We start from the raw sequence: 25,505 nt of genomic DNA on the forward strand, positions 1-25,505 counted from the left end.
TCAATGTAAATTTAAGATTTCCCATGACATTGTTCAAAGTCAGATGTTACCATTTTACAAGGAAAGGAATATTACACCATAGACTGAATTTTACCAGAAATCACTCATACAGTATAGAAGAAGCCATTCAGCCCCTCCAGTCTACTGCCAAAAGTACACTAAACCCACTTGACAACACTAGGGCTCATAGCTTTGAATGCTATAACACTTAAAGGGCTAATCCAAATTGATTCTGTGCCAATTTTGACGAGTCTTGTGGAGGGTTTCACTCTGTAAGTCCGAGTGAGGTTTCTCAGACTATTCTCCAAAACCTACCTCATTACTGATGCATCACACCACTGTGGCTTCCCATTCTTCCTATCTTCCCTCTCTCCAGAGGCAGTAGTAGTTGCCACTGCCTTGACCACCTGGGATTCCCGGCGCTGGCACCATTTTCATAACTCAGCAGTGAATCAGGCCAAACTCTGCCAGCTAGATGCTGTCCTTCACTGTACACATAGTGGGAGGAGAACCAAAAAGAAACGCTTCTCAGGACATATAGGTGATACGCGTGACACTTCATTGCAAATGTAAGTGCAAATTCATTAAAGATATTGCTATTTAAGAACCATGCTCCATAGGTAACCCGCCTTTAGCATCATCCCATGTTAGAACTCTGTCTGAGGGAGTGCTACTCTTTCCCCAAGCCTACAACTTAATCATGCTAACCATCAGGCTGTAGTGTCCTCCATTGAACCAAGTTGATTATGACCATCGATGACAAGCCCACCAACCTCCAGTAACTGAAGTTCTCCAATGCACTCTCATCTTGCCCAGCTTGTATGTTGAGTTTCATGTTATTCATGTTATTGGCCCTTCAGCATCCCATCATGTTGCCTCCAATCCCCACAATTGACTTTCCCAACTTCTGTACCACAGCAGCGGCCCCTGATTAACTCTCTTGACTTACTATGAGCAGATCCCCAGGACTGACTGTGACCAACCTGGAAGGACAATACCAACTGATGTCAGACCAGACCTTTGACCCATGTGCAGCCCCCGAACTGACTTACTACAACTGCCCAGACAATTTACACCAGAGCCACAGGACTAACCATGGCCTACTCACCATACTGTAGAGGTACGGACCCTGATCACCCCAGTTTACCAAGCCCTTGGATTGATAGCAGATGCTGTCCTTGCCTTAAATGCCCAGACTGAAGGTCTGGCTCCCTTGAACTATCTGAGTTTTTTTTTACTCATCATTTGGGACTTTGGTACATAGCCATCTCTCTGAAGCACTTGGAATGTGTCTTGGTGTGTATGCGGCTGGCACACATTCTGCAGGCATGATACATAGCTCAGTGCAATACAGAAACGTTTCTAGCCCCTTGATGATCCCTGATGACCACCATTTCAAGCTGCCTGGCTTTGTGTCTGTGCTGAGAAGTGTGAGCCTTTGAGCTCTGATTGAGAGGTCAAAGTGCAAAAATGTTCAGCCCCTCAAGCCTGCTCTGCAATTCAATATGATCACAGCTGATCTGACATTCCTCATGGCCACTTTCCTGCCCTTTCCTCGTAAACCTTGATTCTCCTAATAATACAAATCTATTTATTCCAGCCTTAAATATACATTAGGACTCTAGCCCACAGCTCTCTATGACAAGGTGTTCCAAAGACTCTGAACCCTGTGAAATAAGAAATTCCTCCATATCTCAGTCTTAAATTGGCTCCTCGTTATTCTGAGACTACGCCCTCTGGTCCTCAATTCTCCCATGAGCTACTGTCACCATTTACCCTGTCAAACCACTTAAGAATCCAATATTTCGTTGAGATCACCTCTCATTCTTCCAAACTCAGTGAGTAGAGTCTCAACCTGTTTAATCTTTGCCCATAAGACAATCTCTCCATACCAGGGATCATCCTCATGACCCTTCACTGAATGTCTTCCAATGAAATGAGACCTTGCCTTAAGTGGACCAAAACTGCTCACCAAACTCCAAATGTGGTCCCACCAGCACCTTGTACAATTGCAGCAAGACTTCCCTACTCTTATACACCAATCCCCTTGAATAAGGGCCAACATTCCACTAGCCTACCGGATTACTTGCTGTACTTGTGTGCTAGCTTTCTGTGTTTCAAGTAGGCACTGAAGTGAGTGATAGGAGAGCAAATGTGCAGCTTTGCGATATGTTGTGATCCAGTCCAGGGATTGAATCTCCTGTCTCTGCTTGAGAAGTATTCTGACAGGAAAATTACAAGGACAAAAGGTGTCAGTACACTCTAATGCAGCATTGAAGTGGAGAACTGTTTTGTAAGCGGATTGTGGTTGTGCCATCAGGATGCATTGAGGCTGGTATATTTCTGATGCCATCATCCAGCAACAGTGAGAGTGTGTTGCAGGTGATTGTTGACCATGGACCATACCCTGAGATTTTGGGCAGTCCTGTCCAAGGTGATGGCCTGAAAGAGCAAACACAGTGAGGTGTAGTTGCCAGGTACCTGCTGGATAACTTCCATGCAGGAAAATTTTGCTGTCTGGTTCCTCTCCAGTGTGTGGGAGAATGGTAATGTGCAAATAAATGAGGCGAGATTAGGTAAAAACATCATGCTAATACGTGAAATGGATGCAAATAGACCGCAGGGTGCTCACTAGCAAGATTCTCATCTCGCCATTCAAACCTTGGTTGGAGATTTGGACTTTTTCCTGTCAATGTCAAGAATCTAATTTCTGACTTGCCACAGCATTCAGGGCCTGGGAAGAGTATACCCCTTATGTACAATGCTTTCACTTACCCTTGAACCTGTGTGCTTTAAGGCCAGAGACTCTAGAAATCAAGTTAGCACAGCTTCAGGTAAATCACAGTTCGAGAATTGATGGTGAGTTACAGGCTTCTTGCTCAGAAGCACCCTGTAGTAAGTGATTCGCATCTGCCCCCACCTTAGGATTGTTTTGGCCCAATGTGTTAGAGGAAATTTTTGAAGCAGGGGTGTTCAAATAGATTGAGCTAATTAGGAAAGGCAACTGTACCTTCTCCTTGTGATGTTTGTTTTGACAATTTCTTAATGAAAAACAAATGCTGATAAGGTTGTAATATAATATCGGAGTTTTCTTCAATGGAAAATGCATTATTATTTCATTTCCTGTTTGAATGTCTAACAGATGGAAACTAATGAAGTGTGGACAAGTCAGTGCACAGGTGGAACTTGTGGGAATAACTTTGTTTCCTCTTCGTATGGGCTCCTTTTTTGTGCGCATGACCTCTCATTGTCTTGACAGCCAGCAGTTTTACATTGAAACACATCATTTGTCACTGTCCTGTATTTGCTTCATTACCCACTATCGAACCAAATCCTTCCACACAGGACATAGAAACCCTACTGTTATGTTATTTAACAGATCTTAAATAGTTCACTGTTCGGTTGCTACAGAAAGGAGATGTTGAGAATAGAGTGAATATGTTTTTTGTAGAATGAGAAGTAACTTACAATGTGCACTTTGGTGTTTTTTTTTCTAAAGTCACCCCCAAGACATCTGTTTTTCATCTGAAATTTCATACGTTATCAATGTTTTTAAGATTTAAAGTTTTCAGTATGTCGAACCATTGTTCAATCATTCTGGACAAATATTCTTCTAAATCGAGTTCTGATTGAATAGTTCAAAGTTCAAAATGTTTACGCCTCGCTGTATAGAGATCATATTCTTTTGCAATGGTATGCTTTTTAAAATGTTGAAAATTTGACTAAAATCTATGTCTTTGTTGATATGTCAGTACATTTTTGTATTGCTTCACAGTGTATGTGAAAGTGTGATTGGCTGTCATGCATTACAAAAATAAGGTGACACTGATTCCATTTGATAAACCATAAAATGTATACCTTCAAACTAAGATAAATATACAAATAACACCACTGGTTTTCATTGCAATATGGACAGAAATATGCAATTCCAAAATTGCATAGCTTGAATTATATTGATATTGAATTGCATAATCTTGAGGAACAACATTAGTAAATCATTAAAAAAACAATGACATTAATTGCAGGACACAACAAACCCATTAAATTTTACTGGCAAGATTGTTAAATTTTCATCTTTTCAAAGCTGGATCTAAGTAAGGAATGTGATCCTCCAAACATTAAAATACGATATGTAAATTTGACTTGTACAGTCACTTTAAATTTTGATTTTTATTGCTGGGATTTTACAAATTACATGCTTCTCAGCATGTGTAATGTGTCATAAGATTAAGATATAGATCCAAAAAACACATGCAAAAGTGAGTTCCAACACTGTCTTGCCATCCTTATCAGTTTTAAAATTCAATTCTGCACAAAGCTGTGATTTTGTTTTCTCATCGAATTGGGGTTTTCTCTATTAACCTTACATGTTTTTAAAATGTTACTGCCATTAGTATTGAATAGAATTAGAAGAGTCACTGACCCTAAACAGTGTGTGGAAGTTGAATTAATATTGGTGGATACACCTGTTAACCCCAGAGTGCTTCAGTAATTTATCTTTTCAACTATTCTTTTACGTTTTCTCTAAGGTGTGAGTATCACTGTTCATTGAAACAAAATGTTCTAACAACGTCGGCAAGTAATGAAGAAATATAAAAATACAGAATAGTATTAGAGATTAAAATAGCTTGTTTAATTTCTGAGGATTTGTTTGTTAAAATGTTATTGTAGGAAATGCGCATATAAAATTCAAAACATAAATTAATTTGGAGTGTTGAACTTAGGACAGCGATAAGTCATTTGGTCCTTTCAGTCCACTCCACCATTCGATAAGATAATTGTTATCTGAACAACACTTTCCTGTTTGAGCCCTGTAACTCTTGAACAAATATAGGGAATGCTAGAGAAATCTAATAGGTCTGGAGCATCTATGGAGAGAGAAGCAGAGTTAACATTTCAATTCTAGTATGGACTTAAAGCATTAACTCTGTTTTTCTCTCCACAGATACTGCTGGACCTGCTGAGTTTCTCGAACATTCTCTGTGTTTGAATCAGATTTCCAGCATCCTCAATTTTGCTTTTACAACATAGCTATGTTGTTGATCAAAAGTCAATCTGACTATGCCTTCAATAAATTCAATGTTCTAACTTCCAGTGTTTTCTGGGGAAGAGCATTCCCTTGGAGAAAAAAAATCCTCCTCATCTGCTTCTTAAAAGAGAGAAGACTTATACTTGAGCTGTGTTCCCTAGTTCTAGTCTCTTCACATCTATCCTAACTGGTTCCCTCAGGATCTTAATATTCGATGAGATCGTGTCCCAGTCTTCTAAATGCCAATGTTCATATTGGCCTAAACTGTTCAATCTTTATTCATAAGACAAGCCCCTCGAAGCAGCAATGAGTTGAGTGAACCTTCTCTAAATTGCTTCTAATGCATTATATGCTTTTTATCAAATAAGGAGAAGAAAACTGTGCTCAGTGCTCCAGATGTGGTTTCACCAATACCCTGTACAGCTGTAGCAAAACTTTTCTACTTTTACAACATATTTCCATATCTAACAGAAATAATACATTTGGAAGGCCATTCATAACTATATCAAACTTCAGGTACTATGTTAGTACAGTGAAACAGTTAAGACAATATTGTTCAATCACATTTAATGTTTGGAAATTTATGGTGTAATCTGTCACACAATGCATTAATGTAAAATCTTACATGAAAAGTAAAGTGAAATGAATATTGATTTTGAGTAATTATTTTGGATGGTTTTGACGTTGTTTCTCTTGTCAAATTTGTGGAGAATCGGCAACTCAGCTGAAGTAATTATTAATGGCTGACAGAAGGCGACAAACATATAAGAGTTTTTGTTTTTTCTAAAAAAAATGACATTTCCAAAAATTCATGTGTTTTAATAAAATTCTCTTTGTCACACTCTGTCTAGCTTTCACATTTCACACTTCTATTCCCCTCACCTCAAGACAAAATCTCTCCAGTTTCCTTGTTTGTGTTTATTGGTGAGCTTTCAGCACTGCGGATAAAGTCAGTAATCTAATTTTGGAGAAGACCTAGAAACAGTCACGACATTGTACAGACCTGCTTTTCCCAAATTATGCTGGAACTTATTTCCTTTTGGAGTTCCCAGTCAAATATGAATTTACTTGTTGTGATGCCAAATCTGTGTGTATCCCCAGACATCATTTTACAACACAATCCACCACAGTCCATAATTTTTTGCTTATATCAATGAGCCGGGGTCAGTGAAAATGATGTGTAGATTATATATAACCTTTAAAAAGTTATTGCAATAAATTGGAAATTAGAAATAACCTAGTTCCTTCTAAGTTTAAGTGTTCTGTGTCCCAAATCACATCAGTCACCATCACCATTAGATTTACAACCGCTTAAAATTGGGTGACATTGCTGGCAGTGTAGTTACTTGTTCTTAAGAGATGTGCTTTATTTTTTAAACTATGTTTGTTATTTCTATCCTTATTCCTGAAGCCAAGCAGACAGGTGGCCAAATGTCACAACACCATAGGTCTAGCTGTTAGCCAGCTGCCAAGCTGTGGATGACTGGCCCAGGGAAGACTTTCGATTTTCTCTATCCCTTAATAGGTTTTAAATGTGTGTAGTGTAAAATTACACATTGCGGTTATGTGTTTTTGACTTGAGGTCAAACTTTTATGGCAGATGTAAAGCTGGAGCAGAAATCTAAATGCCTTGAAAAAATAAATAATCTGTATTTTTAAAAAAATAAGCTGCCAAATTACCCTCAACAACTTAATGTTCATAATATGATGAATTCTAAATATAAAGAAATCCACATTTTAAAATTTCCTTTCTCAAAACAAAGGGAATTTAACTTAAAGTTGTTTAAAATCCTTCTGGGATTTTATATTTTATATTTTGATTAACATAATTTCATTGTGTGGAAACCACATATGCTTCTAATTAGCACACAATAAATTCATCTAACCCCTTTACCTGATACAACAGCTTGTGCTGGAATGCTTAAGGACCACTTACAACTGCAAAACCCAATTTCTGTACAATTTCACTTTATTCCGTATGGAGCAAAATGTGTGTGATTGGTTTACTTACACCCTTGGCACTAGTTAATGAGTATTATATGTGCCTACATAAAGCACAATGCCCTCATATCTGAAAGCTGTGTATTTGGCTGTACCTTCCAGCCTGTCCCTTTTCACAATGATGTGGAGGCGCTGGTGTTGGACCGGGGTGGACAAGGTCAGAAGTCACACGACAGTAGGTTATGGTCCAGGACAATAACCTGGTGTTGTGTGACTTCTGACCTTTTCACCAGATCACACTAACCTTTTGCAACAAATTGCTGATCGGCAAACTGTCCTGCACAGATGATTGTAAGTGACAGGAGACAATAAGGACTGGAAAGCCAGAGTCTATCGGCATGAAACTGGAAAACACAGCAGGTCAGACAGCATCAGAGGAGCAGGAAAGTCAACATTTCCAGCTTCACACCTATAGACAGTTGTAAGTGACAGGATGAGTTGAAAAGGCTGCTCAAAAGGCGCACAACTTCACTGATAGAGGCCTAGCACAGATTCTTCCTAATTTTTTCCCTGGATTGTTTGGGTGACGGGAAGCCACAACATAAAGGAATGGGGTTTGCCAGATCTTTCACTGAACCACAAAATTAGTGTCCCACAATTGCTCACAGTGAGGAGGAATATACAACATGATCTGATGACGGAAAAATTTCTAATGAAAGGGACTTGGAGACAGAAGACAGGTACTCACAAACAATTGGTTTTTTGAGGCTGTATTAAGCTTGATGGAATGGAGAGGAGACATAGAAAAGCTGCTCCCTGAGTGTCTCACTCTTACCTGGAGGTCCTGTTGCTGATGTGAGAGGCTGCAGTGAGGGAGCTGTCCCATGTAAAGGAGAAATTGCCATCCAAGGAGATGTGGTAGAAGTGGTCGAGGGGGTCAGTGCAGGTGTATGGATCCAGCAGCTGCAGGATCTCTCTGCGTGAGTGACTTATTACCGTCATGTTCCAAGCCCAAAACAGGTAAGGGACCTTTGAGTGTACAAGTACAACAAGCAGTCACCTCTTAACTGGTCATAGCTCATCATTCTTCAGTGTATTTATCTCAGCGATCCTAGTGAATTGTTGACAAGTTGGGAAATAGGTACACTGACTGGGAAATCCAGAATTGAGCATGGGAATAGTTTCAAATTTTAAATGGGTTTTTAAGAAATTTTAATGACTTATTTGATTGATTCAGGGGGTTCTCCTCTTCAGTCACACCCCACTGAGACTGAAAAATGGTATGATAATGCTGTGGGCTTAACCTGCCTCTTTAATGGGACTTAACTCTGGGTATGGATGCAGACCCTTGTCTGTGAAAATCCCCCCATGGAGTACAAAAGCTAGCCCATTATGTGAAAATACTCCCTAACATGCATCTTTAAAATTGTGGCCAATTCTGAGCACCATGTTTGAAGAATGCCATGCACTTGGGAGTGGTGCAAACCTAGATAGGAATTAAAGAAGGACTGGACTTATACAGCTAATGGTAAGGTCCTGGGGAATTTTGCCGAACAAAGAGACCTGGGGTGCAGGTTCATAGGTCCTTAAAAGTAGAGTCACAGGTAGATAGGGTGGCGAAGAAGGCATTTGGCATACTTGCCTTCATTGGTCAGTGCATTGAATATAGGAGTTGAGGCATCATGTTGCAGCTGTACAGGACATTGGTGAGGCCACTTTTAGAATACTGTGTACAATTCTGGTCACCCTGCTATAGGAAGGATGTTGTTAAACTGGAAAGTCTTCATAAAAGATTTACAAGGATGTTGCTGGGTTGGAGGCTTTGAGCTGTAGAGAGAGGTTGAACAGGCTGGGGCTTTTTTCCCTGGACTGTCGGAAGCTGAGGGGTGACCTTATAGAAGTTTATAAAATCACAAGGAGCATGGATAAGGTGAATAGCCAAGGTCGTTTTCACAGGGTGGAGGAGTCCAAAACTCGAGGACATAGGTTTAAGGTGACAGGAGAATATTTTAAAAAGGACCTGAAGGGTAACTTTTTCATGTAAAGAGTGGTGTGTATATGAATCGAGCTTGCAGAGGAAGTGGTGGCAGGGGGAGTACAATTAAAACATTTAAAAGGCATTTGGATGCGTATATGAATAGGAAGGATTTAGAGGGATATGGGCCAAATGGTGGCAAATGGGACTCAGTCAGATTGGGATTTCTGGAAGGCGCGGATGAGTTGGACTGAAGGGTCTGTTTCTGTGCTGTATGACTCTATGAGTCTATAAGATGGATGTGTGTGGAGACACTAGAGAAACTGGGATTGTTCCCTTTCAAGCTAAGGATGCTAAGATTTGATCAGGATGTTCAAAATCATAAACAGTTTTGACAGACTAAATTGTGAGAATTTGTTTGGAGGGCAGAAGTGTTGGTAACCAAAGAATGAAGATTTAAGGCAATTAACAAAAGAATTGGAAGAAAAATGAGGAAAATTCTTTTCCCCACTGGTTGTTGTGATCTGAAATGCATTAGCTGAAAAGGTGCATGGGAAAAAATTAAATGGTGACTTACAAAGGAAATTGAATAAATGAAACAAAGGAGGAAACATTGCAGGGCTATGGGAAAGAGCTGCAGATTGAGATGGATTAAATAACTCAAGGTAATGCAGGTAAAAAGGGCTGAATGGGAATGTTGGCAGCAAAGGCAGGGGTGTTGGCTCTCAGTGAGCATCCCCCTCCCTCAAGACAAGGTCTTTGCAATGGCACTCAGTGTTTATGAATGAGGGACATCTGCTCACTGGAAACACACAACTGACCCTGACAAAGATTACATTTTCGTTTCGCTATGAGTCCCCTACCTATTACTGGGCAATTACTAATCTTAGAGGTATGAGGCCCTTAAATTGATATAAGTAGCTCGTGTAAATTGATGAGGGGTTGAGGAGGAGGTAAACCATCCCTGAGCTTTTCCCTCTGTGGAGTAGTTGTGTGAGAGGTTGTTGACTTGCTTGCCGAACTGGCTCATTCTCGGCGTTTCGTCACCATGCTAGGTGACATCATCAGTGGAGCATCCAATGAAGTGTTATTCTACTCTGCTTTGAATTTATACTGTCTGGTCTGTTATGATGAGTAGTGTCATTTCCGGTTTTGATCTGTATGGGTTTGTACATGGGGTCTAATTCTATCTGTTTGTTGATTGCCTTACAGGTAGAGAACCATGCCTCTAGGATTTCCTGTGCGGGTCTATGTTTGGCTTGGGCTGCTATGGTTACCTTGTCCCAGTTAAACTGATGGCCTCCATTGTCTGAGTGTACAGATATTAAGGAGAGTTCATCGTCACCAACCTCACCCACAACCTGAGCTACAGGTCTTTGCCAAAACTTTAAAGTAGATGTGGGAATGTGGAGGGTCATTCACATATCATCTTTCCCCCTTTAACTGTCTCTCTTCACCAACCCCACCCCCTCCACATGTCCCAAAGATCAAACTTGCCTAGGTGGGGGTGGCATTCCAGTCTGCCTGTTATGTTAAACAAGCATTTACTAGCAGGAAGTCAAATTAAATTTGCACTTTATTCATCAAATTTACTCGCTCTGCCACAAGTCAATAGTAATCTCTCAAACAATTGCCAAGAATTGCTGTTATCTTGGGAGATTTTAAACCATGTTAATCCTTAAAGTTCTAAAAGCAACTTGATTGTTGACTGAACTTTTATTTTCAGAAGATATACCTGAATGGAAATGAATAACACCAGGTGTTGGTAAGGACTCCAAATCACCATCTGAGCCGATAATCCCAACTGACATTCCAGTGCAACATTGAGGAAGCGCTGTATTGTCAGAGGTGCTATCTTTCAGATGGGATAAGTATTCAGATGGATGTTAAAGATCCCATGACAATGTGTGAGGAAGAACAGGATGTTCTCCTTGTATCCTAGTCATCATCAACCAGTACCTTCAAAAAACAAGATAACAGGTCATTCATCTTAGGACTCTTTGTAAGGCATAACTGGCATATTGTAAAGAAAAGAGCTATATTTCAATTGCAATTTGTTGACCAGACAGAAATCCTTTCATTTTTTTCTGTTGTGTGGAGGCCTTTGACATGATAAGGTAGAATGAATATCCATGAATATGATCTAGGCATCAAGATAATAATCTGAGCAACTGATCACCCATTTAGGAAACAAATCTTCTGATTTTGTCACTGTACTCAGCTGAAACTGACAGTAATGTCTGGAATCCACATATACCTATTTGGACTTGGAAAGTCAGAAAACATTGTCATTGATTCTATGCTTCTGTGGAAGATGGAGTTTGTCTCCAGACTATAGAGAACAAATTGAACTGATGAAAATTTCTACTTTTATTCTCTTCAGGGAAGGAATTAGTCTGCAAGGGCAGCCCTCAGTAGTAAATAACTTTTCTCCATATAGGATCAAAGCGAAAAGTATTTATTAACAATGATCCCATTTCGAACTGCCTTCCTGAGCAAGATCAGCCAGCAGATAACCTTTGTATCAAAGAATGGGAAAAAACAGGAAGTCACCAACTAATTTCTTGTGGCAGACCACATCGTCTGAGTTGGATTTGAGCTCCCATGACAAAAGTGGTCCCTTTGAACAGGTTCAGAACAGGCCAGAGCCCCTGTGTAACCAACCTCCACTACTCTGGCAGCTTGTGAAAACACGCCAACAATGCTGCACGACACTGAGTTGTGAAACATCTGCCGGCTAAATGTGAACTGATCAACTTAATTTCCCCAGATGAGGGGGCTATCATTTGGCTTTATAGATTTGCATTGGTTAAATAAATAAAAATTAAATTTGAGCATTTCAGTTTCCATTGATTTATATGATGTTGCCAACATTTTTAATATAAAGCCAATTAAAAGAAACAGTGAGTCTGGGAAACATATTGCCAAACAGAGTTTGAACTATCATCCTGCGAACTTCAATAGTGAGTAGGTTGCTTCTGTCATAAACTTTAATGTCACTATAAAATTACTCGAAAAAGTTATACCATGTTGCATGAGGTGTAACTCAGAATTTAATAATGTATTAGGTTCATAAATTCTGTTAAAACAATCACTACCCTAAAAATAGTTTAATATTTATTGAATGTCACCTTTCTCTATTTGATAAATTTTACTTACAGCTGTTTCCTTTTTACACATTCCCAAATAATGTAGTTTAATAACATGTAATTGAAAAACACTACCTGTTTAATTGTTTTTTCTTTATTTATGCATGGACTGTGAATGTTGCCAGCAAGGCTGGCATTTGTTGTCCTCTCTGATTAAACTTGAAACTGAGTGGCTTGTCGGCCATTCCACAGGGCAGTTAAGAGCCAACCACATCTGGAGTCTGGAGTCACGTGTAGGCCAGAACAGCTAAGGATGGCCTTACCTCAAGGACATCAGTGAACCCGATGGTTTTGTTCTCATGGTCATCATCATTGAGACTAGCTTTATATTCCAGGCATATTAAGTGAATTAAAATACCATCAGCTGCAGTTGTGGGAATCAAACCCATCTTCCCAATGTATTAGTCTAGGCCTCTGGATTACTAGTCCAGTGACACAATCATTACATGACCATCTTCCTCCCCCTTAGTTTATATACCATATGCATTGTTCTAATGTACTGTGCCAAAAATACTCATTTAATGAATGACCTATGTTCAAATGGGCTCAAGAAAGCCCACTGGCACAATAAAAATAGGCTGCACATGACTGAGCCCAAAAAGACACGCTACTAAACTAGGAATGCTGTCTGCAGTGATTTAGCAGAGAAGGCACACATCTGGCAGTTATTTGTCCATGCCTCTTGGATGTTCGTGGAGGTGGGCACCTGGCAAGTAGGCACATGTACTTGGAAAGTTCGCGAAGGGGTGCAATATAAGTAATAATCTGTGCGTGTCTCACGCAATGTTCTGTGCATATATAATTCTCCAGATTCTGCATAATTAGAGGTTATTGGTTGACTACATAACCTTTTGTGCCTTGACATTCCGCGATGAAATTGTCTCCAGAAACCAGGTAGACATATCCATTATGGTTAGCAAATACTGGTTCCCACTTTTAGTTTAGGGAGTGAAATTACATGATCAATTCTAACCAGTGTAATAGGTTCTTCAAATGTGGGAACTGGCATCAAAGGCACTGTTTTAATCACTGCCTGTGCCCTTCCTACCATCTGACACATATGGCAGGTCCGGCAAAATTCAACCACATCTTTATGTAATCCAGGCCAATAAAAAAGCTTCTGTATTTCAGCCTGAGTCTTCCTCACTCCTAGGTGACCTTCTACAGGTAATTTGTGTGCCACCTGCAATATCTCCTGTCTGTATTCTACTGGCAACACAATCTGGCAAACTTCTGCCCATTTTTCATTTGTGCTAACCTGTCAAGATCTCTATTTCCTCCTTAAGATTTTATCCTTAAGGTAATAACATTCTGGAATACATTCTGATTCCTTTTCTGAGTAGGCTTCATGATATATATCCTTTATTGTCTCATCTTTTTGTTGTAACTCCATTAATCTTTCAGTACTAAACATCTCTGCCTGATCCTCTACCTGCTTAGGTTTCTCTTTTACTATCTCATCAGAGTGTCAGCTAACTGGACCTCAACTCCGTCATCTCTCTCTTTTGCTTTCCCTTCTTGTTTTAACTTATGACTATGGGATCTGTCACCACACAGTCTGGAAAAACTCTAGGGTATTCCCACCTGTTATCCAGCTATATCGTTTCTAAGAATAAGCTGTATTTCTCGAATAGCCAATTTTTCCATCACTCCCACTATCACTTCCCCAGTCTTGATTGGACTTTCTAGCCTAATCTTGCACAGGGGAACACTATTCCTCTCTCCATTTATTCCACAGATTATCACTCTCTCAGGCAATATTTCAGAATGATTGCAAATATTTTCATCTCTTACTATTATAGACAGACTAGCTCCCATGTCTCTTATTATTTTAACTTCTTTACCTACTCCCACTGTTCTACCTGAGTAAATCTTTTACCCATACAGGTGAAGTCTTTGTAATGATCGGGCAATATCTTACTATCCAGACTAAGCTGTGCAGTCTCCTGTAGCTCCTTGACTTGTCTTGGGATTTCCTTCACTACTTTAACTAATCCCACTGGTTTATCTTCTTTTACCACAACCTTTTTCCCAGTGCCTTTCTTTAACCACCATCGCTGTGACTTTGTGTGTCCCACGTTATTGCAGTAAAAACACTTGAGGTCTTTCATCACTTTTCCACCCTCTTGAGTTTCTTTTTCCACATGTGGTAAACTGTTCCCAGTGTGAATCTACTTTTTGTTTTTCATTGAAGGATCTCCCTCTTTCCCAATATCTATCCCTCACAGAATGGAATTGCTGGCGGAAGCCAGAATTTGGCTTACAGACTAATGCGTGTTCATCCGCCATCTCTGCAGCTCTTCCCACTGTTTCAAAGTGGTGTTCCTCAATATGAATTCTTATCACCTCTGGAGTTTTTAAACTCCTCCAGCAGAATAATCTCTCTAAGAGCCTCATATGTCTTTTCTGTCTTTAATGCTCTCATCCATCTATCGGAGTTGCTATGTTTAATTCTTTCAAACTTCATGTAAGTCTGACTTGGTTCCTTCCTTACATTTTTGAACCGATGTCTATATGCTTTTGGTACCAATTCGTAGGCAATCAAAATAGCCTGTTTTACTCCTTCATATTCTCCTGACACCTCCGACAGTGCTGCAAACACTTCACTAGCCTTGCTCACCAACTTGGCCTGAAATAATATTACCCACATAGTATCTGGCCAGGTCATCTGTTTAGCCAATTTCTCAAAGGAAATGAAAGAAGCTTCTACATCTTTGTCATTGAATTTTGGTAATGTTTGAGCATATTTGTATACATCCCTACCAGGCCTTTGGTTACAATGAATTTGCTCATCATCACTATCCTCCTCACTAAGCCTATTTTCTACGTTCACCTCCATCCTGTTACATAGACTTTCCTGTCTAATTGCCAACTTCTGAAGTTCAAACTGTCTCTTTCTCCCTTTGTTCTCTCTCTTTTTCCATTTCATGTTCATGCTGCTTCATCTTTTACAACTCAAACATTCTTTCCCATTTTTTCTCTTTGCCCACCCCTCCTCCATTTATTTCCCAGCTCCTTTCTCCCTCCCCAGTCCTGATGTAGGGTGTAAACCCGAAATGTAAATAAATTCTTCCCCACCTTCTTGACCTGACACTACCTGTCCACCTTCTTTCCCACCTATCCGCCCCACTGATCAATCCCCACTACCCACCACCTGCATCAACCTATCACCATCCCACCTACCTTCCACCAGCCCCACCCCTCCTGCCTCTATTTATTTCCCAGCTCCCATTCTCCTCCCTAGTCCTGATAAAAGGTGTAAATCTGAAATGTTAATAAGACTTTCCTGCTCCTCTGGTGCTGCCTGACCTGCTATGTTCCTCCAGCTCCACACTGTATTGTCTCTGACTCCTGCACCTGCAGTTCTTGCTATCTCCTGCCTTTTAAGTTCACTTTCTAACTCCAATTGTCTCATTTGCAATTTAATTTCTTCTAACTCCAAAACACTTGTCTGTTTCTCTGATATACCTAAATTCTTGACTTAATTCCATTACAATTTCAAATTTCTTATTATCCCTAGTTAAACCCAATTTTAGCCTGTTTGCTAATTCTACAAGTGTCACCTTTTTCTGTCTTTCTAAACTTTCTTCGCAAATTTGGGAAGCTTCTTCAACCCCCAGAACATCTTTAGCCATTTCCCCACTTTTGATTTAACCAACAACCAAAATTAAACAGATTTTCCACTTCCCACTTTATTTAAAGATCTAAGACACTAATCCCCAAGTCTATTTAAATTTGCTGGGATCTTTTGTACCCTAAATCTGTTCAAATCTGTCCAAATCCCGGATAAGCCCCCAGTCCGTTATGAAGCAGAGGTTGACCACCCACCCGAGAACTAAATCCAAAATACCCCAAAGAGGAGCACTTCACCTCATTCTGTAAAAGGACTGTGAAAAGTGGTGTAACCTGCTTTTCAGCAACTTCTAGCAGTTAAATAAAATAAATTCTTGACACTTTAAAATCAACAAGTAACAATTTATTTATCTAACTCTAATGGTGAACAAATTAACTAAACTATTAACAAACCAAATAAAGCCACTCTAACTACTAAGTATTCCCGAATAAAGTGAGATTCTAATGGTATGCTGTTCCAATAAATACAAGTCCCACTTAAATATATATGAAAAAATAGAATTTAGCCTCTCGAAATTACAGCCAGCTTACATCTTCCAGAATGTTCTGCACCTTCTCCATCAATTCTTCTGTCAGGAATGCCTTCATCAATTCTTCTGTCAGGAATATTAACTAGCCATGCCATTGGTACCATTGTTATTTAGGTGGTGCTTTCACTAAGATATAGATGACCGTGTGAGAGCCAGTAATTCTATCTTGAGAGTTGATGGCTATTAGCTCTGGCACATGGCAGTTAGCTCTGGCCTTTGTCCAACTGCCCCCTTCTTTTATACCCTTGATGACATATCAATACTGCTTACAATATGATTGGTCCTATGTTGTCAAAACCTTCAGATTTAAATTTAATTGGTTTTTGGAATCTAAGTGCCTGGTTCAAATTGATTGACTAAATTCAAAAGCCTGTTGTCTAGGTAAAAACAAATGTTTCAATTCAGGTGCGCTCTGTGTACTTTGCAAATTTTCCAGCTCCTTCTCACAGATATCGATTTTAAATCTCTAAGCATAGAAAAAGCACATCATCTTTTAAAGGGACATGCAATGCTTTCCCCCCTAGCATTTTACAAACACTAAATTCTAACTTCCTGCTTCCCAATCTACAAGAACTCTACACAACCTCAGAACAATGCATATATATTTAGCCATTTGCTGGAAATCAGCAGTAACCTCTTTCTTTTGTTTGTCCTTCAAGGCAAAGAAAACAATATCATCATCTAGGGCATTTTGGTGACTGCTTAGTGCTGTGACTAGAAGGTTCTGTTACTAATAGAGTCAAAATACTGCAGCTGCTGAAAATCTGAAACAAACAAATGAAATGCTGGAGAAACTCATTGGTAACATCTGTGAGAGAGAAATAGTTAATATTTGAGTCTTTTTCTGCTGCACATAGGATGGAATACTCAAACACTTGAGATTCAGATGAATTTCTAGGTCACGATTGCAAAGGAGATTGTATTTGTGCTTTGGTCATGCTGGTGTAGTGATCCTGGGTGATTATCTATAAAGTGAAGCCTTTAGAATGTATCTGTAGCATTTCCGTTGACTGGCATGACAGCATACCCCAAACTCAAGGTCTCTGTAGAAGATTCATCTCAATAAGGAAGTATCAGGCAATTCAAACCATCTCAATATGGTGTGGAGACTTGAATTAGCTCGATTTAGCACTTCAGTGGCTGGTATTTTATCCTGCCATCTGAACTTCAGAAGCTTGGAAGTGGTTGACCGTCGTGGCATTATGCTGGCCCATGGTCTAAGTCTTGTGTGAATACATTAGAATTGGCAGAATTATTTGTGTATAACCTTTCAGTTTGGTAGGCAGACTTCTGAGTGTTCCGAGATTAATGTTGAAAATATGGCAAATGTTAAACTTGCTTTATAATTCTTACAAGTGTCTCAGTTTGAATAGACAGCTTGAGAGAATATGCTGCCGCGATAAATAAACTTGTACACACCTGATGAAGTCTGCTCAAGGATTGAATTCTTAGGCTTGGGATAGGGCTTTCTTGGAATCGGCTGGTACACTACATCAATTTTCTACATGTTGGTCATAAGTCCAAAGCTTTTGCATACATTCGGCAACTTAATGCTATATTGCATATCCAGCTCTGAACAAGCAACTAGTACACAATCATCAGCAAACAGGAAATGATGCAGCAATCCAGAAAGAGGTAGTCAATTGGGTACAAAATTGGTTTGAAGGTAGGAGATGGTGAGTGGGTGATGGTGGGGATGATGGTGGAAGGTTGTTTTTTGGACTGGAGGCCTGTGATCAGCAGTGTGCTGCAAGGATTGGTGCTAGGTGCACTGATTTTTGTCATTTACATAAATGATTTGGATGTGAATATAGACGATATGGTCAGTAAGTTGGCAGATAACAGCAAACTTGATGGTGTAGTGTACAGTGAAGAAGGTTATCTCAGAGTACAATGGGACCTTGATCAGATGGGCCGAGGGACAGCAGAAGGAGTTTAATTTAGATAAATGTGCAGTGATGCATTTTGGTAAGGCAAATCAGGGCAGGACTTATACACTTAAAGGTAGGGTGCTGGGGAGTATTGCTGAACAAAGAGACCTTGGGGTGCAGTTTCATATTTCCTTCAAGGTGGAGTCACAGGTAGACAGGATAGTGAAGAAGTATTTTGCATGCTTGCCTTTATTGGTCAGTGGATTGAGTATAGGAGTTTGAATGTCATGTTGCCTATGTACAGAACATTGGTTAGGCCACTTTGGAATATTGCGTCCAGTTCTGGTCTCCCTGCTATAGGAAAGATGTTGTGAAACTTGAATATATTTAGAAAAGATTTTCAAGAATGCCGCCAGGGTTGGAAGGTTTGAGCTGTAAGGAGAGGCTGAATAGACTGGGGCTACTTTCCCTGGAGCATCGGAAGTTGAGGGGTGACATTATAGAGGTTTGTAAAATCATGAGGGGCATGGATAGGGTGAATAGTCAAGATTTTTTTACCAGGGTAGGGGAGTCCAAAATTAGAGGGCGTCAGTTTAAGGTGAGAGGGGAAAAGATAAAGAAGGGACCTAAGGGGCAATATTTTCATGCAGAGGGTGGTGCATATACAGAACGAGCTGCCAGAGCAAGTAGTGGAGGTGGGTACAGTTACAACATTTAAAAGGCATGTGGATGGGCACATGAATAGGAAGGGTTTAGAGGAAAATAGGCCAAGTGCTGGCAAATGGGACTAGATTAATTTAGAATATCTGGTCAGTATGGACGAGTTGGACCGAAGTGTAAGTTTCCATGCTGTACATCTCCGTGACTGTATATACTTGGAGACCTTGAAAAACTTATCACTTGCAGGATTCCTAGTCTCTGGTCTACTCCTGTAACCAAATTATTTATATGGCTAGTCCAGTTTAAATTTGAGTCAATGGTATGGCATTGAACGTTAAGGGACAATGGTTTTATTCTCTCTTGTTTCTGGTGGTCTTATGTAGCCTGAACATTACCTGTGACTTGTCAGCCTAACCGTAGATATTTTCCAGATCTTGCTGCATTTGAACATCAATTGCTTCAGTATCTGAGCAGTCACGAATGGTGCTGAACATTGTACGATCATTGGCGAACATTCCCACTTCTGACCTTATAATAAGGGAAAGGGCAATCATAAAGCAGCCGAAGATGGTTAGGCCGAGCACACTACCCTGCAGAGGAGTCCTGGAGCTGAGATGACTGACATCCAATAACTATAACTGAGTTATGAAATCACCTAGCTCTGTCTAAATCTCACTGTTAATGCTGTTTGGCGCTACGCTGTAGCTTCATCAGGTTGACCCATCATTTTTAAGAATACTTTGCGCTGCTCTTGGCTTGCCCTCCTGTACTCTTTATTGAACAGGCTTGATGATGGAGGGATAATGACAGGCTACAGATAGTACTGGTGTATAAATCTGCTCTGTTTCTGGTCAAGTTTTAGTTCAGTTCTGTTCAAAATCTATCCCATTTAGCACAGTGATAGTGCCAAACAACACAACATAAGGTATCCTCAATATGAAGATAAGACAATCTCCACGAGGACCGTCTGGTGGTCACTCCTACTGACAGTGCCAAATATATTTGCAGCAGACAGATTGGTGAGGATGGGGTTAAGTATGTTTATCCCTCTTGTTGGTTTCCACACGATCTGCTGCAGACTGAGTCTAGCAGCTCTGTTCTTTAGGACCCGAACAGATTGGCCCCCATCCAGTGTGCATTCTGCAGCCCTGCCAGCCTCAGCGCTTCCTCCATGTGGTTATCCACATGAAAGAATGCTGATACATCAGCTGAGGATGGGGTTGGAGGCTGTGGTATGTAGTAATCTGTTGGCGGTTTCCTTGCCCATGTTTGACCAAATGACATGAGACTTCATGGATTCCAGAGTCAATGTTGTGGACCCCTCAAAAATATAACAATCGCTGAATTTCCTCCTGTCAACATCCTGGGAGTTATCAAAGACCAGAAATTGATTTAGATTGGCATAAACACTGTTGCTACAAGAGCAGGTCAGAGGCTCAGAATCTTGCAGCGAGTAACTTTACCTCCTGACTCCCCAAAGCCTGTCCACCATCGAGAAGGAACAAATCAGGAGTGTGATGGTATATTCAACAATTTGAGGTTGTAGACATGCTTGCCAAGCCGGTGTGTTTGGTTGCAAATGTTTTGTCACCCTCCTAGGTAACATGGTCAGTGCGCCTCTGGTGAAGCGTTGGTGTTCTGTCCCACTTGTTATTTATATGCCTCAGTTTGTTGGGGTGTTTAGTACCAAGACAACAAGGTGCAGGGCTGGATGAACACAGCAGGCCAAGCAGCATCATAGGAGCAGAAAGGCTGACGTTTCGGGCCTAGACCCTTCATCAGAAAAGGGGGAGGGGAAGGGGGTTCTGAAATAAATAGGGAGAGAGTGGGAGGCAGATAGAAGATGGATAGAGGAGAGGATAGGTGGAGAGGAAACAAACAGGTCAAAGAGGCGGGGATGGGGCCAGTAAAGGTGAGTGTGGGTTTTCCTTAGAAGAGGCTTCGCAGTGGGGTTAAAATTTTCCAGTTCTGTTTCTCAGTGGTTTGTACACAGGGTCTAATTCAATGTGTTTGTGTTTGGATTTCTGGTTAGAATACCAGGCCTCCAAGAATTCCTTGGTGTGTCTCTGTTTGGCTTGTGCAATTATGGATGTGTTGTCCCAGTCAAATTTGTGCCCCTTGTTGTACGTGTGTAGTGAGACAAGTGAGAATTGGTCATGTCTCTTGGTGGATAATGATGTTTGTGTATCAGTACTGCTAATTTTCTTCCGGTTTGACCTATGTTCTGCTTCTCACAGTCTTTGCATGGTATCTTGTGTATTACACTAGTTTTGCTGGTTTTGGGTATGGGATCCTTTACATTCGTCAGTAGCTATCACAGGGTGGTTGTTAGCTTGTGGGCTATTCTGATACCTAGGGGTCTGAGTAGTCTTGTGGTCATCTCTGTAATGCCCTTGATGTAAGGTAGGGTGATTAGTGAGTCCGGTCATGTTGTGTCTTCCTGTTGTGTTCTGTCTCGGAGGTAATGGCGGATTGTGCTTTTCAGGTATCCATTCCTTTTGAAGACTCTGTATAAGTGCTCCTATTCTGCTTTGTAGTTCTGGGTTGCTACAATGTGTTGTGGCTCTTTTAAATATTGTCCCGGTGCAGCTCCGTTTGTGGGCATTGGGGTAGTTGCTTGTGTAAAACAACGGGGAACTGCAGACTAGCATATATAGAAAGACCACACATACGGAACAAATACTGAATTACACTAGCAACCACCCCAATGCCCACAAGTGGAGCTGCATCGGGACACTATTTAAAAGAACCACAACACATTGCAGCAACCTGGAATGACGCAAAGCAGAATAGGAGCACTAATATGGAGTCTTCAAAAGGAACAGATACCCGAAAAGCACAATCCGCCGTTACCTCCAAGACCAACCACAATAGGGAGACACAACATGACCAGACTCACTACTCACCCTACCTTACATCAAAGACATATCAGAGATGACCACAGGACTACTCAGAACCCAAGGGTATCAGAGTAGCTCATAGCCAACAACCACGCTGCGACAGCTACTGACGAACGTGAAGGATCCCATACCCAAAACCAGCAAAACCAGTGTAATATACAAAATACCGTGCAAGGACTGTGAGAAACACTACATAGGCCAAACTGGAAGAAAACTGACAATACTGATACACGAACATCATTATCCACCAAGAGACATGACCAATACTCACTTGTCTCACTACACACGGACAACAAGGGACACAATTAGACTGGGACAACACATCCATCATCACACAAGCCAGACAGAGACACACCAGGGAATTCCTGGAGACCTGCTATTCCAACTGGAACTCTATCAACAAACACGTTAAATTAGACCCTATGTACAAACCACTGAGAAACAGAACTGGAGGTGGCACTAAACACCCCAACAAACTGAGGCATATAAATAACAAGCAGGACAGAACACCGACGCTTCACTGGAGGTGCACTGACCATGTTACCTAGCAGGGTGACAAAACGTTTGCAATCAAATACATTGGCTCGGCGAGCATGTCCACAACCTCATCCACAACCCGAGCTACAAATCTTTTCAAAAACTTTAAACTCAACAATTTCTCCTCATCTCAGCCCTAAGTGGCCTAACCCATATCCTTAAACTGTGACCCCTTGTTCTGGACTCTTCTGGCATTGGGATTATTCCTTCTACATTTACTTTGTCTGATCATAAAGTCATAGAGCAAGCTTGAAAATGTTTAATTTGATTTCATTTCTGTTCTATGTTCCTGCTGAACATGGCCTTCCTTGTGGGCTCTTCCCTTATCACTATACACAGCCTTATGTCCTAGCTGGTTCTATTAGGCCACATTCAGATGAGATCATAGAATCCCTACAGTTTGGAAACAGGCCATTCAGCCCAACAAGTCCACACTGCCCTTCTGAAGAGCATCCCACCCACACCCATCCCCCTACCCTTTCTCTGTAACCCTGCATTTCCCACGTCTAATCCACCTAATTTACACACCCCTCGACACTACAGGCAATTTAGCATAGTCAATCCACCCAACCTGCACATCTTTGGGCTGTGGGAGGAAACTTGAGCACCCAGAGGAAACACACACAGACATGGGGAGAATGTGCAAACTCTACACAGACAGTCGCCTGAGGGTGGAATTGAACCCAGGTCCCTGGGCAGCAGTGCTAACCACCGAGCCACTTTGCTGCTCACTAGTGTGGATTATGGAATAATAGGCTATAGGGCAAGAAAACAATAATGAATGGATTACATGCCTTGAATTGGTGTATCTTTCTGAACACAGTATTGGCAGAAAATGATCAAGAGAGGGTACATATTTTCCGTGACAGGAGATCTGAAAGCTACAGTCTCTCAGGAACTGAATTGTCCTCTCTTGGCTGATGAATAAATTCTCCTCCATTTTGAACAACACTTGAGGAAGCACTGAGGGCAGCAAGGCATCAGAATGTACTCTGGCTTGGATTTGATTTCAATCCCCACCACCAAGAGTGGCTTGGCAGCAACACTACTGAAAGGACTTGGCTACTAGACTGGATCTGAGCCAGGTGGTGAAGGAAACAACAAAAGGAAAAAACATATTTGATCTTATCCTTACCAATCTGCCAGCTTAAATCCACTATCCATGACAGTATCGGTAAGAGTGACTATTGTACGGTCCTTGTGGAGACAAAGCCCTGATTTCACATTCTGTATTGCTATCACCATGATAAGTCAGACAGACTACAAGCAGATCTAGTAACTCAAGACTGGGCATTCTGATGATACTGTGACTTTAAGAGGTGTACTTTTTCCTGGGTTTTTTTTGGAAGAGAAGTTTAAAGGTCGAGGTAGTGAGCAATCTACCAGAGCCACTAGAGTAAACAGCTTGTGAGGCCTTGGTTTTTTTTACAGTTGGAAGATTAGAAGCAGGCTTAATGGGTGTGGTCAAGCTCTCACGGAACCAGGATTTTTGGTTTTGCTGTTGGGGTCTTGCTATTTTTTCCTTCTCTCAATTACAGCCAAAAGCTGGGGCTTCTCTTCCTGCTACTGGAGTTATATATGAGACAATCTGTTTTCTGAATTTGCCTTTTGCCCTGGTATATTTTTGGGATGTTACTATATTGGAACAGTTAATTAGTAATAGTTAATGTTTGGGTCCGGTAAGCCTTCCTCAGAACTATTCCGAGGAAGGGTCACTGAACATTCAACTTTAACTTTGAATTCTCTTCACTGATGCTGCCAGACCTGCTGAGCTTTTCCAGCAACTTCTGTTTTTGTTTCTTATTTACAGTTTCCGCAGTTCTCTTGGTTTTTAAATAGTAATAGTTACTGTATCTATTGTTCTATTAAGTTTTCCAATAGAGCTACGTTATTCCAATTCCTTCTTTATTTTGTTGCATTTTAACTTTAGTGGATGGATAAAGTGTGTTTTGCTTCAGATCCAGTAGTTTGGCCAAGTGAATTGTATCTGGAATGCATTTAGCTTTAAAATAAAATTAGGTCCTAGGCTATCTTGTTAACATATTTTGAGGGAGTTTGTTTGGTTCATAACAGCATCCAGAGGTGTGAGGGCCATCTACAGCAGAATTGTACTCCAGTACAATCTGCAATCTCATGGCCCAGCATATTCCCCGCTCAAACATTGCCTTCAAGCCAGGGGATCACCCTTGGTTCAGAGGAGAGTGCATACCAGGAGCAGCAGCAGGCATACCTAAATATGAGGAGTCAACCTGGTGAAGCTACCAAACAAGATTACTTACATGCCAAAGAACATAAGCAGAAAAGTGATAGACAGAGTTAAGTGATCCTATAACTAATGAATCAAATCTAAGCCCTGCAATCCAGTCATGAATGATGGTGCACAACTAAATAACTCACTGGAGGAGGAGGCTCCACAAATATCCCCATCATTAATAATGGAAGAGCCCAACATATCAGTGCAAAAGATAAGGCTGAAGCATTAGCAGCAATCTTCAGCCAGAAATACCATGTCGATGATCCATCTTGGCCTCCTCCAGTTGTCGCACGCATTACAGATATCAGTCTTCAGCCAATTCGATTCACTCCACATGATATCAAGAAACAGTTGGAGTCACTAAATACTGCAAAGGTTACGGGCCCTGACAACATTCCAGCAATAGAACAGTAGACTCCAGAATTTGCTGCTCTCCTAGCCAAGCTCATCCAGTACAGCTACAACACTGGCATCTATCCAGGCACGTCCTTTACACAAAAAGGACAAATCTAACCCGGCCAATTACCAGTACATCAGTCTACTCTCAATCATCAGTAAAATGATGGAACATGCCATCAATAGTGCTATTAAGCAGTACCTGGTCAGCGATATCCAGCTCAGTGATGCCCAGTTTGGGTTCTGCCAGGGCCACTCAGCTTCTGACATCATTGCAGCCTTGGTTCAAACATGGACAAAACAGCCAAATTCCAGAGGTAAGGTGAGAGTGACAGCCTTTGACACCAAGGCACATTCGACCAAGTGTGGCATCAAGAAGCCCTAGAAAAAATGGGAATCAATGGGTCTCAGAGGGCAAACACTCCAGTGGTTGGTGTCATACCTGGCACATAGGAAGATTGGGTTATGGTTGTTGGAGGTCAGTCATCTCAGCTCCAGGACATCTCTGCAGGAGTTCCTCAGGGTACTGTCCTAGGCCGAACCATCTTCAGCTGCTTCATCAATGACCTTCCCTCCATCGTAAGGTCTGAAGTGGGAATGTTCACTAATGATTGCACCATGGTCAGCACT

Source organism: Rhincodon typus, chromosome 11 (genome assembly GCF_021869965.1).
Source record: "Rhincodon typus isolate 14 chromosome 11, sRhiTyp1.1, whole genome shotgun sequence".
Classification (NCBI taxonomy): domain Eukaryota; kingdom Metazoa; phylum Chordata; class Chondrichthyes; order Orectolobiformes; family Rhincodontidae; genus Rhincodon; species Rhincodon typus.